The 15,456-nt window shown below is 38.9% G+C and overlaps 1 long non-coding RNA gene across 2 annotated transcripts in view; it reads right to left on the reverse strand.

Moving 5' to 3' along the window:
- LOC109277830 (uncharacterized) overlaps nucleotides 1-15,456 on the reverse strand; it is a 101,576-nt gene that overhangs the window by 43,479 nt on the left and 42,641 nt on the right. The window contains exon 2 of one of the 2 annotated variants that reach the window (XR_008422433.1): nucleotides 4,411-4,482. The exons of the other annotated variant lie outside the window; for it this stretch is intronic. This is a non-coding gene — a long non-coding RNA (uncharacterized LOC109277830). The remainder of the gene's footprint in view (nucleotides 1-4,410; nucleotides 4,483-15,456) is intronic. 2 annotated transcript variants of the gene reach the window in all.

Genomic DNA, 15,456 nt, shown 5'->3' on the forward strand with positions numbered 1-15,456 from the left:
TTAGCAAATGTGAGCTTTTCTTCTTTCTCAGCTAACAGCCAAAATAATTAACACAGAGTTTATGTGAACTTAGAAGGTGCTGCGCTGAGAAAAAGAGAGAGAGAGAGAGAGAGAGAGAGAAATTGTACAAACCCTGTGGCCAAGCCATTTGCTACAAGAAATAGAACTGTGGACATCTGTTTTCTGGGAAGTGCTAGCCTGGAGTGCAAAGGTGACTGAAACTCAGAAATCAGATCAACATTTTCCATCTTCACACCCTATGCAAGTTTCTCTGAGTATCTTGTCAGGAGAAATAAGGAGAACAGGACCAGCTTTAGGTTAAAAATCTCAGAGGAGAGAAATTGATTATTTAAATCAACATTAAAAAGTACATCAAAACGAAAAAGATTTAAAGTGTTTCAATTGCCACTGTCCATTCTAAATTCATACCAAAGCTAAATATTTCAAGCTTGTTATGCGTTTGCCTTTTGAACTGAAAGAGACCCGTAAGATCACACAGTTCTTCATTCTTGCCTTAAATGGCAGAGGAAGAGGACGCCTAAAAGGTTAAGCACAAGTCCAATTTCAGCAGCTGGCAAAGAGCAGAAGAGAATATCAAAGCCCGTCCTCCTGGCTGCTGATTAGTCTCCTTCCACCACGCTGTGCTTTAGGTAAAGTCTGTAAGAGTCCCAGTATGATAATGGGAATAAAGTCACGCATGAGAAGCCTGGTGGTCTCCGAGGAATATCAAACTTCCCACTTGTTAGAAGGCAATTTTTCTTTTCCAAAGAGGGAATGACAGCCTTCTTTTTGAAAGCTATTCAAAGGTACAAATGTGTGAACTTTGAGCAACCCGCTAAGGCAAGTGTATTGCCTAAGCGTAAAAAGAAATGGCGCAGGTAAAATCAGGTGATTTCATGTAGAAATTTTATACCCTGGAGTCTAAATATCTTGATGATCCTTAAAGAACAAAAAAAGCAGGCTCCTTGTCACCACAATTGAACTGCAACTCCATTACTGAATCAATACTCTCGCTAGCAAATATCCCTTATGGAGTAGTGTTGTAACACAAATTACAACAGTTTTGGGAGGGGGGAGTGGTAATGCTGGGAAACTTGGAAAAAATAATGACTTCAAAACAGAATTTATTTAAAAGACAGAACTGAGGCTGGTGGGTGGGGGCATGAATGGCTTACATTTTGATGAATTTTTTAAAAGAAGAGCAGGGTATACACATTTTGTTTTCAAGTTAGAGGATAAAATGATGAAATGGATCTTTTCTCCAAATAAATACTGTTATGCTACATTTTCATGGTCAATAGTGCTCCATTCGTAGGTGTCCCTCGTTTCAAAAACCAATTTGGCTTATCTGTTTGCTCCTCCTTACATATATCTCAAAAGCTGTAACAGATTCAGGGAAACAGATGACCCAGTCACAAATGCTTACTTCTCCAGGGACCTGCCTTTAAATTGACCTTGAGCTTCACAAACCAAAAAGAGCATCTGTGTACCTCAGGACAGTATTAAATCTGGAAAAAAAAAATTAAATAAAAAGGAAAGCAGGATAGGCAGAGTTGGCCAAAGCAAACAAATACTCAATAGGGCAGCCGAACCAATAGATGAGAATGCAGAACCCACATTAAGTTGCTGGTTTGTTAGGGGGTGTAAGTGGTTACAGGAAATGTCTGTTTAGATTAATGCCACACAATCCTCGGTCTTTTACAAGAAATTTTTTAATGTGATCTTGTCCAACTTTTCATATGGCTTTTTATTTCTGTCCTTTTAGTTTAGAAGATTTTGTTGGTGTTGGGGGAAGAAAGAAGAGCCTGGGGTTCCGTCAAGTAGTACCTGTGTCAAGACAAATTTAATTGTTTACTAATAAATTTTGACGTACTGCTCTAAGTCCCTGCCCCCCTGAAGAGGAAACACACACAACCATGTGGTGATATTCGTGGAATTACAGGCTACCAATGGATAAACTGAAACCAAGTTTTGTATGATTTGCGACATAAATAAAAATCACCGCTACCAAGGGAGGGAAATTACCCCAGTTAAAGCTCAATGGCCTGTGTAGGATCTGCCAATTTTTAAATCTCTAACTGCCACCTATTGATGAGGGCTATTTTAAGAAGTATGAAAAGGTTTTTTAAAAAAAAAAAAGGTAAAGGAAAAGCAAAGGTAGAGTCTGATTTTTCTCTGACAATCTGAAATAAACACAAAACCAGAATTTTTGAAAGATATAGCAGGATATAAAAACTATAGATTAAATACTTATCTAGTACTTTCCAGGTGCTTTGCTTAGTGTGGCCGGTTAAAGATGGCTACAAATTCTTTAATGTTTCTCCCATGGAAAGGTGGGGTCTATAATTCCTTCTTGAATCTGGGTTGGTTCTGTGATGATTTAGACCAGTTGAATATGGCAAAAGTATCTCTGTGTTAGTTTCTGGACCCAGCCCCTAAGAAGCCATCAGCTACTGTTTCCCCTTTCTTAGAACGCTCTCTCTGGGAGCCCTGAGCTTCTAAATAAGAAATGATTATTCTGAGAAAACCTACTGAATAGGTCACATGAAGGAGCGCTGGTCTACTGTTCCACCCTTCCGGTCATTCCTACCACATGCCAGACATGTGAACGAAGCCACTTGAAACCTCTCTACCTTCCCTGAATAGCTCATCTGCCAGCTAAAAACCACCGAGTGACTTCAGTTGATAAAATGGAAGAATAAGGTAGAAAAACTGCCCCACTGAGAGCTGCCCAGGTTCCTGACCCACAAATTGTGAGAGATCTTAAAATGGTTGTTTTTCAAAGCCACTAAGGACTGGGGTGGGTATCAGAAAATGTAATATGTATGCTCTTTACATTTGTTAACCTATTTAATCCTCATAATAGTCTAATCATGTAGGTAATACTATTTGCCCCATTTTAGAAATAAGCCTGAAGAAACTGAAGCTTAATGAGATTAAGCAACTCACTCACAGTCACATTGCTAGTAAAACGGCAGAGCAAGAATTCAAGTTCGGGCAGTCTGATGCCAGAATCTATACTTTTAGACATGACATTTTCTCCATCTATCCTGAAAAAAAGTTAAATAAAATCACAATCAATAAATATTCATGGAATGCTATGAAATATTGTAAAATACTCTGATAGGTGTAACGTAGCATGGAAAGCATGACCAGTGATAAAAGAGACACGTTCTCTGATGCCCAAGCCAAAACAAACTTCCTTCCTTAATCTATCCCATCTCCTCTCCAGTTGCTTCTATCTCATCCCCCCAATTTCTTTACAACACTTAACCTGATCTGAAATCACCTCATTCGTTAGGCTGTTTATTGTCCTTCTCCCCCTTTAGAACTTAATCTTGGTGGAGCTGGTGTGGTATGGCTTGAACACCCTGTTTTCTCATCCTTTTCAGGATAGGCTCTTAACTCTAAATTTCTCAAGGTTAAATATGGAAGTGTTGAGGAAAATGGCCCAGAAGAACTCTCCAGTTGTGTGCATTTATTTTGGGAAGGAGACCATAACTCTCAAAAGAATTACTCAATTCAAAAAGTATAAAAAGCTGGGGCACCTGAGTGGCTCAGTTGGCTAAGCGTCTGACTTCAGCTCAGGTCATGATCTCATGATCTCATGGTTCGTGGGTTCGAGCCCCTCACTGGGCTCTGTGCTGACAGCTCAGAGCCTGGAGCCTGCTTCAGATTCTGTGTCTCCCTGTCTCTCTGCCCCTCCCTTGCTCACACTCTGTCTCTCAAAAATGAATAAACGTTAACATTTCTTTAAAAAGTATACAAAACTATTTTAAAAAAGATTGTTTCTCAACCTTTTTTTCACTGCCATCCATCACAAAATACATTTTTCTTAAGGGTCCAGTATGTGACCTTGCACACAAACAGAGAAAAACATGGAAACAAAAATTTCATGAAATAATATTTCCTCTAATTTCATGCAGTACACTCTGATATTTTTCTATTTTATTTATTGCACTTCATATTCGAAATGATGGCCTTGACCCACAAAATTGATTTCAGAACTCACTAGTGACAAACACTCAGATAGTGACAGTTGAGCCACTTAAAAAAAAACAACAACTAATTCTAGCTCTCCTTCTGGATGAAGTGTTAGAATCAGTTAAGAAGAATAAGTGTGGCATCTTGGCAGACTGGTAGAAACATCTGAGGGCAGGTGTGAGCTTGTGAACTTCTCAGTCATACTGTGTATCAGGTAGTTGCCCACCGCCCTCTAGGTAAGGTCCACTTTTAGAAAATTTATTTCCATGAAATAAGACTTTCTGCGTGTGGGTATGCATATCTAGCTGTGTGCCCATGGGCTTCAGGGGTGGGGCAGAGGGATACAGTGAGGAGTGTGATAGTCTGATCTTTCACAAAGGAGGTTCTTTGAGAGCATATCCTGTGGCGAATCTACAGATTACCTACCAGAACTTCACACAGCATCCTGTGGGTACGCTGAATAGGGAGGCAGCTAGTACAAGCAAAAGATCACTGCACCTGGAATCAAAAGAAGTGGGTTGGAGTCCTAGTTCTACCACTTGGGCAAGTTACACAAACTCTTTGAGCTTCAACTCCTTATTCTTTATAATGATAAAAATAAAGAACTCTGTTCACCTAGCAGGGTTATACTGAAGAACAAATAAAACAATGACTAGGTAGACCTGGGAACTTGTTATTCTTTTCTCCTTATACTAGTTCCCACTCATTGAGAATACTTCCAATTAATGTAGTAATTATTTGCAAATAATTCACATTCATTCAATAAATGTTTTTTTTCAGATAATAATTGTACAACCTCCTTCAACTGTATTTCAAGTATTTCATTTGCTGACTGATGCCTCTTTTCCTCTCAGCTAACCCACTCCATCTTCTGAAGAGAAGGACTTTAATTTGTTCAAAACCTTACTAGCAAGAAGCAGCACCTTGGGATGGTGGGCAGTAGAGCTGACTAATTAGATAGAATAAAGTTAGTAGAGAAGAGAATTAATGATACAGAGGGTATGGTCCAGAAAATTCTGGACTTGGGAGTCAGAAAACCCATTGTTTAAGCCCCAGACTCTTGTTTGTTTGTTTGTTTGTTTGTTTGTTTGTTTGTTTGTTTTTGAGAGAGAGAGAGAGAGAAAGAGAAAGAAAGAGAGAGAGAGGAGCGAGGGAGGGGCAGAGAGAGACACACACAGAATTCGAAGCCAGCTCCAGGCTCTGAGCTGTCAGCACAGACCCTGACGCAGGCTTAAAGTCAAGAGCTGTGAGATCATGACCTGACCCGAAGTCAGATGCTTAACCCACTGAGCCACCCCAGACTTAAACCCCAGTCTCTTAATTCACTACCTATGTGTTATGGGCTGAATTGTGTTCCCTCCCCAAAAATCATGTGTTGAAGTCATATGTGACTGTATTTGGAGGTAGGTTCTTTAAAGGGGTAATTAAGTTAAAGTGAGGGCATTAGGGTGAACCCTAAACTACTATTCCTATATAAGAAGAGATTATAACACAGACATGTACAGAGGAAAGACCAGGTGAAGACACAGAATGAACAAAGCCATCCATAAGCCAAGGAAAAAGGCCTCCGAATAAACGAACCCTGTCAACACCTGAATCTTGCAATTCTAGACTCCAGAACTGTGAGAAAATTAATTTCAGTTATTGAAGCCACACTGTATGTGGTAGTTTATTATGACAGTCCAAGCAGATAACATATGTAATCTTAGCTATGTCATAAGAATTAAATTTGATAAAATGCGCTTTAAAAATTATTATGGGAATTTCTTGTGTCTTCATTTTATCAAGGTAAAAGAAAGAGGACTTTGTCACAAGCAAACTCTGACAAAGAAATATTTAAAATTTTTTTTTAACTTTTATTTATTTTTTTGAGACAGAGAGAGACAGAGCATCAACGGGGGAGGGGCAGAGAGAGAGGGAGACATAGAATCCGAAACAGGCTCCGGGCTCTGAGCTGTCCGCACAGAGCCCGACGCGGAGCTCGAACTCACAGACCGTGAGATGATGACCTGAGCCGAAGTCGGACGCTCAACCGACTGAGCCACCCAGGCACCCCGACAAAGAAATTATAGACTTTTGGAAATACAAGCTACATCCTTGCTCTAAGAAAATGAGTAGCATCTTCATACCCCTTGCTTAAATTCCCCTTTGTTTGAAAATCCTTCTTGTTTGTTCTGTTTGGTAAATATATTCAAAGATAATAATCTTTGAATGAATTATAGAGAACCTTGTGACTGCAAAATAACGGCAGAAGTGAATTTTATAACTTGATTTCGTCAATGGGCTCACAATCTTGATCCTGGGGAAAATAACAGAATTGTAACAGCCCCTCTTCTTACTGGACACTAGCCTGGTAGTCCCAATGATATTCAAGGGTAACAAGGGTAAGCAAGACCCCTCTGACCTGTCCTCCACCACCAAGCGGACAGAGCCAGCTTTGGGGAAAAGCACCACTCCACCGATGAAAATTCTACCCATTCAATGAAAGACTGGGAGAGTCCAGGTGATTTCTGCATGCAGACTGAACATCGCACTTTACATGGGATAAAACGCATGTGAAACTTTTTGCCTTATATCCTAAAATTTCCTTCTTTGTTCTATAGAAGAGGATAGCCCCAGTTCTTTTTTCATAAGTTATGGTAGGAATGTACACAAACATTGAAATGCATATGTCCTTAAACCCAAATACATACAAAAATTGTGTTTATTCATGAGTTTGGAGATTTTTAAAAATAATCTTTACCTTTTGTCCAGTACTTTCCAAATATTCTAAATTATATTAAATTTATAACCAAAAAAAGAAACATTAAATTGGCATGCAAGTATAATTTAGAATGGGGATTACTTGTGATTTAGTAAATGATGCCTGGTAATCATCATGAATAAACATATGAATAAATATATGAGTTATCTTTGACAATTTGAGAATAAAAGCTAATTTTAAAAAATGACTCTGCTTTCTCTGTCTGATGATTGGGCCATTCAGAAACCACACGGAGAGCTCTCCTTCTAGGGCACCCTACTTTGCAGTAGGGAGTCCAGGGCATGGCCACCTGTTGTTGTCCTCTTATGGTTCTCTCGCTGATCGTTCTGAGAGTACGATAGCACACAAACCTTAGAGGTCACGTAACAGCTTCCCGAAGAGTTTGCACACATCTGTATCTTTAAATCTTCTCCTGCTATGGCAGGGAATTGCCATTCAATTCTTTGAAAGAGAAACTGTACTGGGAGTTATTATGTCTTATGATGCCTAGATTTCTTTTCACACTCTAGATTGTGAAAATGTGATAAAAGGAGGCAGGTGGTAGAATGATAAATGATCAGTAGTTCCCTGTTAGGAAAAAACACAAGTTAGAACCATATCTACAAGGCCTCATAATGGCCTCTAGTGCTTACATCTCTTAAGCATCAATGCATTTAAAGTCATGTCACAAGATAGAACAACCACAAAAATATATTATGCAAGCCTTGATTGACAAAGACAAATCAGGTGTGTATGAGACCATACATCGATTTGCATACACATTGCACAATTGCATCAATCATGGCTTTTGGAGCACTGTGTGTGTGTGTGTGTTTTAAACAGGGCCTTTGGAATCAGGCACATACCTAGATTCAAATTATGGCTGCACGACTTGCTACCGTGTGATCTCATGTAAGTTATTCAATTCATTGAAGAACTACTTTTTTAGTGATTTTCATGAGCCAGGCACTGTGCTAGGTGCAGGAGGTATTAACTATTATTATAATAGCCATGATCTCTGCTATTATGGAACTCAGTATGTGAGGAGACAGGCATTAAAAAAATCATAGAGGGGCGCCTGGGTGATTCAGTTGGTTAAGCCTCCAACTTTCGATTTCAGCTCAGGTCATGATCTCACAGTTCATAAGTTCAAGCCCAGCACTGGGCTTTGCGCTGACAGTGTGGAGCCTGCTTGGGATTCTCTCTCTCCCCCGTCTTTCTGTCCCCCTCCCAGTTGTGCTGTCTCCATCTCTAAATAAATAAATAAACTTAAAAAATCACAGAAATTAATGTAACAAAACACCACTAAGTTACATATATCCCCCACAGCTTTTTATTTTTTTATTTTTATTGTTTTTTAGTGTTTATTTGTTTTTGAGAGGGAGAAAGAAAGAAAGTGGGGCAGGGGTAGAGAGACAGGGGCACAAAGTATCCAAAGCGGGCTCTGCACTGACAACAGAGTCCCGCTCGAACTCACAAACCTTGAGATCATGACTTGAGCCAAAGTCAGATGCTTAATAAACTGGGCCGCCCACATGCCCCTCCCCACAGCTTTTTAAACCATTCTAGTGGCTGGATTGTCTGTGTAGACCAAGGTGTAACTAGTGGAGATTAGTGGGTAGAAGCTAGACCAGAAATAATTGCTATGCATTTTGAATGGAGAATATAAGTGCTATTGCCTCGGGGAATTGGTGGTGGGAATTCCAGTGCACTTGTATTGGTTGCATCCTGTGTGATGGTGAAGTCAATGTGAGGAGGGACAATCAGAGATTTTAAGAAAAATTCCCACAGAACTTTGCAGATCAGGGTTTTGGAATAAAATGTTATGGAACTATGGTATGCTGTTCCTTTTTTTGGCCTCCAAATCTTAAGAAGTGCCTCTAAAGGCATCACAATCCCAGACTTCAAGCTGTACTACAAAGTTGTAATCATCAACACAGTATGGTACTGGCACAAGAACAGACACTCAGATCAATGGAACAGAATAGAGAACCCAGAAGAGAGAACCCAGAAGAGAGAACCATAGAGAAATGTATGGCCAACTAATCTTTGACAAAGCAGGAAAGAACATCCAATGGAATAAAGACAGTCTATTCAGCAAGTGGTGCTGGGAAAACTGGACAGTGACATGCAGAAGAATGAACATGGACCACTTTCTTAACCATACACAAAAATAAACTCAAAATGGATGAAAGACCTAAATATAAGACAGGAAGCCATCAAAATCCTCAAGGAGAAAGCAGGCAAAAACCTCTTTGATCAAGGCCACAGCAACTTCTTACTCAACACGTCTCCAGAGGCAAGGGAAGCAAAAGCAAAAATGAACTATTGGGACTTCGTCAAAATAAAAACTTCTATACAGAGAAGGAAACAATCAGCAAAACTAAAAGGCAACCAACAGAATGGGAGACAATGTTTGCAAACAACATATCAGATAAAGGGTTAGTATCCAAAATCTATAAAGAATTTATTAAACTCAACACCCAAAAAAACAAATAATCTGGTGAAGAAATGGGCAAAACACATGAATAGACACTTCTCCAAAGAAGACATCCAGATGGCCAACCGACACATGAAAAAATGCTCAACATCACTCATCATCAGGGAGATACAAATCAAAACCACAAGGAGATATCACCTTACACCTGTCAGAATGGCTAACATTAACAACTCAGGCAACAACAGATGTTGGCGAGGTTGCGGAGAAAGAGAATCTCTTTTGCATTGTTGGTGGGAATGCAAGCTGGTGCAGCCACTTTGGAAAACAGTATGGAGGTTCCTCAAAAAAATTAAAAATAGAACTACCCTACAGCCCAGCAATTGCACTACTAGGTATTTATCCAAGGGATATGAGTGTGCTGTTTCCAAGGGACATATGCACCCCAGTGTTTATAGCAGCACTATCAACAATAGCCAAAATATGGAAAGAGCCCAAATGTCCATTGATGGATGAATGGATAAAGAAGATGTGGCATATATATACAATGGAGTATTACTCGGCAATAAAAAAGAATGAAATCTTGCCATTTGCAACTATGTGGATGGAACTGGAGGGTATTATGCTAAGCGAAATTAGTCAGTCAGAGAAAGACAAATATCTTATGACTTCACTATAACAGGACTTTAAGAGACAAAACATATGAATATAAGGGAAGGGAAACAAAAATAATATAAAAACAGGGAGGGGGACAAAACATAAGGGACTCTTAAATTTAGAGAACAAACAGAGGATTACTGGAGAGGTTGTGGGAGAGGGGATGGTCTAAATGGGTAAGGCGCATTAAGGAATCTACTCCTGAAATCACTGTTGCACTACATGCTAATTTTGATGTAAATTAAAAAAAAACTAAAATTAATTAAAAAATTTTTTTAAAAGTGCCTCTAAAATGTTTTTCTTTTGTTTTAAAAAATGCTAAGTGATTTTGGACTTATACAGTAAAATTATGGCAGGTCTAGGACAGTATCAGAAAGGGTCTGAGACAAAATCTATCCATGTGGATGAAAATACAGTAGGTATAGCAGAGATAAATAGATACTGATGTACAGAATGCTGCTATGAGAGCAAAGAGCGAACAACCTATTTTAGAGGGATGAGTTGAGGAAACTGAGAACCGATGTTCCAGCAGAGACCTAAATGAGGAGAAGCAGTAGCCAGGCAAATTCTGAGGGAGTGCATCAGGCAGCCTGGGTGCAAACAGCTCATGTGAAGGAAAGACAAGTGTGCCTCTTCTAGAAAAGAAAGACAATCATGAGCCTGGAGTGGCATGAGCAAGGACAAGGTGGTAGAAGATGAGGCTGGAGAATTGGGTGAGATCAGAACAGCCAGGGTATGGTGGGTTGACTTCCACAGAACATCACAGAGCAGGATTTTACAGGGAGAAGCAATGTGAATCAATATGCATTTTAAGAAGGTACTTGTGGCTACTATGTAGATTGGATGGGAGCCAGAATAGAAAAGAGGACTGTTACTACAGGAGGCTAAGTGAGGGATGATAGTGCCTTGAACTAGCAGGTTGACCCTGGATATGGTGTTAAGTAGACTGTTCAAGTTGTATCCTGGGGATAGAATCAATAGGGCCAGTGATGTAAGTGGGGGGTGAAGGGATGGCCAACTTGCCAGTAGAATAAAGGGACAAAAACAAAAACAAAAACAAAACAAAACAAACAACCAGGATCCACCATACAGGCTCACGGTGAGCATAAAATAAAAATGCATATCAGGTGCACATAGGAAGCATTCCTCATTTGTAAGCTGTTATTATACAATAAATAAGCAGTTTAAAATGATTGTCAGTCATTTTATTTTTTTAAAAAATTGCCCAGAAGATGAGCATACTGCCTGGTCAGGAGTTGAAGAATATTGAGCGTTGATACTTGGTTAATTCTGAACACTTCCTTTAGATGCATATATCTTTGAAGGTACTATTATTTTTCACTTGTTTGGAATGACTGCCCATCACTTTACTACATCCTGAAAACAACCCCAATCAGAGGAGAGCTGTTTACTTTCTGAAGGCATGAAGGAATCAGAAAGATGACAGTTTAAAGGATGAAAACTTTCATTCAAGACCTCCTCATAAATAGTCCAAAGCATCCATAAAGTTGGTGCATTTCTCATGATTCAAACGGGTAAACCCAATCGAAAGATTTTAGTAACCTAACTTTTTGCCTCTGTATCTTGAGATCATAAGTCTGAGAGAGTTTTCTTACATATGACAAATACTTGACCTTTTGTAAAGGTGTCATTTTCTCAACATGACTGTAGGAGTGACAGGAGAGGTGGCGGGTCAGAGAAGCCAATGAGTGCTATTTGCATCTTAAGAAAAGGAAAATGCAAATTGCAAAAGTGCTATGCACAAGACAGAAAAATAGATCATTCCTGGTCACTCGTCCAAGCTGATAGACTACCGCACCCCATCAACGAAGACCTCTGGTTGTTTTCCCAAATAAAATAAGCATTAAAGGGTCACTTTTTTCCACAGGTGTCTTTCTACTTGTCAGCCTTGTTGTTTTTAAGGGTTTAGTAATGAGCAAAGAAGGAGGCATAGGTACTTTAGAAAAGTCCACATTCAAGTCACAATGGTGTGATAAAATTTCTCAAGGCTTCTGACAGAAGGAACTGCAAACATACCATGAGCCCTGATGACAGAGAACTCAGAAGGAGGACTTTCTAAAAAACTGAACAGACTCATTGAGTCACCCAGATCTGTCTTCCTGATTTTCATTGATTTATTTTCAAAGTTTCTGCAACAATTAATTGGTCATTATTTACAATATCCTTCTGGAGTGAATCAATGCTATTATCCCTGATGTAGTTCAATACCGTAATATTACCTCAATAACTTTTCATTCTACTTACTCTGTTCCCTAGTCTGCAAGGATGGCTTCTTACCATGACAGCTCCTCATGCAAGTTAGCTATTGATATTTTTAAACAGTCTTTGTATTAGCGGGTTTTCTACTAACTAGTAAAATGGTGTCCTGCCAATCCCAAACCTAAGAGGGTTAGACCTTTAATACCGTTAATGTCATTGGCTGCCAGACACGCCAAGAGTCCAAGACTGTTAGAAAAGTCCACCACTTCCTACTGGCTGTTCTAGTGCCCTCTGTGGAACTGCAGAGAGCATTCAGTGTTTCATGCCACGTTCTGACATAACAAAGGGGCTGTGAGGTCTAATGCAGATGGACAAATGATCCTCTCATTGGGGTAATAATGAGACGCTACTGCTTATCTGTACATACAACTGAAAGTTCCCTAATCGCGATATATTGTAAGCACCTGCCTCGTCTGAAGCAAACCCCTGTTCATTTCTGCATGCTTTGTGCCAGTCACAGAACGCGCTTTCAAAGATGTGTGATGGATTGAGCTGAATTCAGTTTAAATAAGGAATAGTTTGCCCATTTGGCTTTTTCCTTTTCCCCAGGTCAATAAAATGGCAGCTAACCTGGTTGTTATTTTTCAGGTGCTCTCAGCTGAAAGTGGCAAAAAGCCAGGTTGGTGTGATGAGAACTGATAGTGTATTTCTTCTGTTCCCAGGTTTCTGGGTCTTTGCCACAGGAGAGAGTGGCAGTGAGCCAGAAATGGAAGCCAGAATTGCACAGGGAGCACAAGTCTCTGCCTTATACTAAAGTGTCCATAATTATAACTTACTCAAAGCTAGAATGCTAGTACGAAAGAAATGAATTAGGTACATTCACAACTCTGGAATATTCTGATGGAATCATCATAGGTTCAGAAGTTAAACAGAAATGAAAGAAAAGTTAAAACATTTGTTGGAGTTTCTGTTATTTCATTTTACAACTTACCTCTAGGAAATCTCTGCAGTTGACCTTCTTTATTAGATCTATAAACACTTTTAATACAAATGATACCTAATAGGGGTTCCTGGGTGGCTCAGTCAGTGGGGTGTCCAACTCTTGATTTCTGCTCAGGTCAGGACCTCACTCACAGTTTATGGGATCAAGCCCCACTGTCTCTCTGCCCCTCTCCACACCCCCTTTCTCTCCTTCTCAAAATAAATAAAATTTAAAAAAGAATGATACCTAACATAAGTTATGGCTTTCCCTTTGATCCCAAGTTTACAACATTTGTACCAACAAACTTAAGTTGAAAGGCTACAGGGGAGAGAGTCTGGGTGGTCTTTCATATAGAAATGAAACCACATGCCAAGAGCTCAGTTACAGAAGAATAATGCCTTGCAGGCTCCAGGGTATGGAACAGTTCTCATGGTGGCAGCAAGGTAAGCGTTAGGCCTCTGAGAGAGAAAGAGCTGTAATTTTTGAGATCTGAGGTTTAGAGTAAAAGACTTGTAGCAGTGGTTAATTTTGTTACTACGAACACAAACACAAATCACACACACACACATACACACACACACACAGACACACACACACAAACTGAGAATATTAGTTATACAAGTAACAGATATTCATCTATGCCCTCATTGGCATAATTTATATTGTCAGTACTAAAGGGCTCAGATAGATTCAAAAATTAAATTTAAATTGGTGATGTCTGACAACAGTTCCATGAGCACGCAGATACAATTCACGTGAGGCTACTCTCTCTAGCTCCTTCCTTGACTTTCTTTGTTCTTTCCTTCTTAATTTCTATGACCATATTCATTCCATCTGCATTTGAGTCCTACCATTGATACATTGTGGGCATAGTAGTCTAAACGCAATGATGAAAGAGTTAAAGTAATAGCTAAACTTTTTTTTATAGAGTTGTGTACTTAAACTACGAATTGACCAGGAGTCAATGGACCTATACACTAACCCAAGCTCTTCTAACAGGTATTCATGCGATTATTCACATTTTCTAGCTCACTGGACAACGTCTTAAGTAATCTGGGCCTCGATTTTCCATCTGTAAAATGAAACCAAGAGTCCATTTCCTGTCCACCCCTTAAGGCTATAGGATCAAGTGAGAATACATACGTGAAAGCTTTTTCCAAACTGGAAAGTGCCATAAAATACCCTTGAATTTATATTTATGGTCAGGAAGCATGAACTCATATCTACAATAAAAATGAAATAACACCAAGTGATTATTTGGAAATGTAAAGATAAAAGGTTGAAAGCAATCTGTAGGAACTAAGTCAAAATTATGATAACATCAGCAATAAGAATGTTTAATGTGATCCTATTTACATCATGGCTGAAGTCTGGTAGAGGCAGAGGGGCATTTGAATTGTGTATAATTGTCGATATATTGTTGATTTAATACCCAAAGTTTGTTTGACTGGCAAATATCACAAATGCTAAGCTAATTTTGAAAAAACATCATACCACCTTCTTGTGACCCCCAATCTCTGCCCTATGCTTTAAGTTTAATTTCCTGTTCATTATATATTACCCTCAAGGTTATAAGGAAAGGAATAAAAAGGATGAGTCAATAATAAATATCCTCACCAGAAAAATAAATACTGAACTGAGACTGTTGTTAATAAGAGTATCACATGTAAACACAGATTATTTTTCTTCCCCATGTGGCAATTAAAAGCACTCAACATTGAAGTTCTTAGGTTTTTTTTTGTTAAAGCACATCAAGAAACTGGAAAAAATTCAGAGAACAACAACCAAATTAAAAAGTTTAGTAAATAAAGAAGGGTTGAGAGTGGGGCAATCTTAGATATGAGAAAAATAAAACAACTAGCATGGTAAAAGGTCAAGGGAATATAGAAAATTTAGAACCATTTTGCATAGCAGGCAAAGAATAAAATACAATTAAAGTTCTTACTGGTATGACCTACTGTTACAAAAGAAAATACACAGCAACATGCCAATTATTTAGTTTCATTTCAGTGCAAAAAAAATCCCATTCTTAAGAATTAGCTTCAGGATTATAATTGTAATCATTCACAATGCCAACTTGTTTGAAATGTCCAAGTCACTTCCATTCTTTCTTTTTCCATGAATGGCAGAAATAAAGATGCAAATAACGGACACCATCCCTCAGAGCTAATAAAATGCTAAAGTGTAAACAGTGCAAAAAAATAGACATTACACAATAAATAATTTGTATTTTATTGCTAAATTATTCAAAACCTCATGGAAATGTGACCCCTATGGTTGTGTAAATAGTAACACCCAAAACCATGACTGCTGGGAGACTATTTAAAGATGTTTCATCAGGAGTATCATGACTTCCATGTTTTTGCACAGTGGGCAATTTATTTTCATTTTGGGTTCCAGGCAGGAAGTGTTTACTCTTGCCAAAGAGGATGT

The sequence above is a fragment of the Panthera pardus genome, unplaced genomic scaffold, assembly GCF_024362965.1.
Source record: "Panthera pardus isolate Hobbes unplaced genomic scaffold, ASM2436296v1 HiC_scaffold_16, whole genome shotgun sequence".
Taxonomy (NCBI): Eukaryota; Metazoa; Chordata; class Mammalia; order Carnivora; family Felidae; genus Panthera; species Panthera pardus.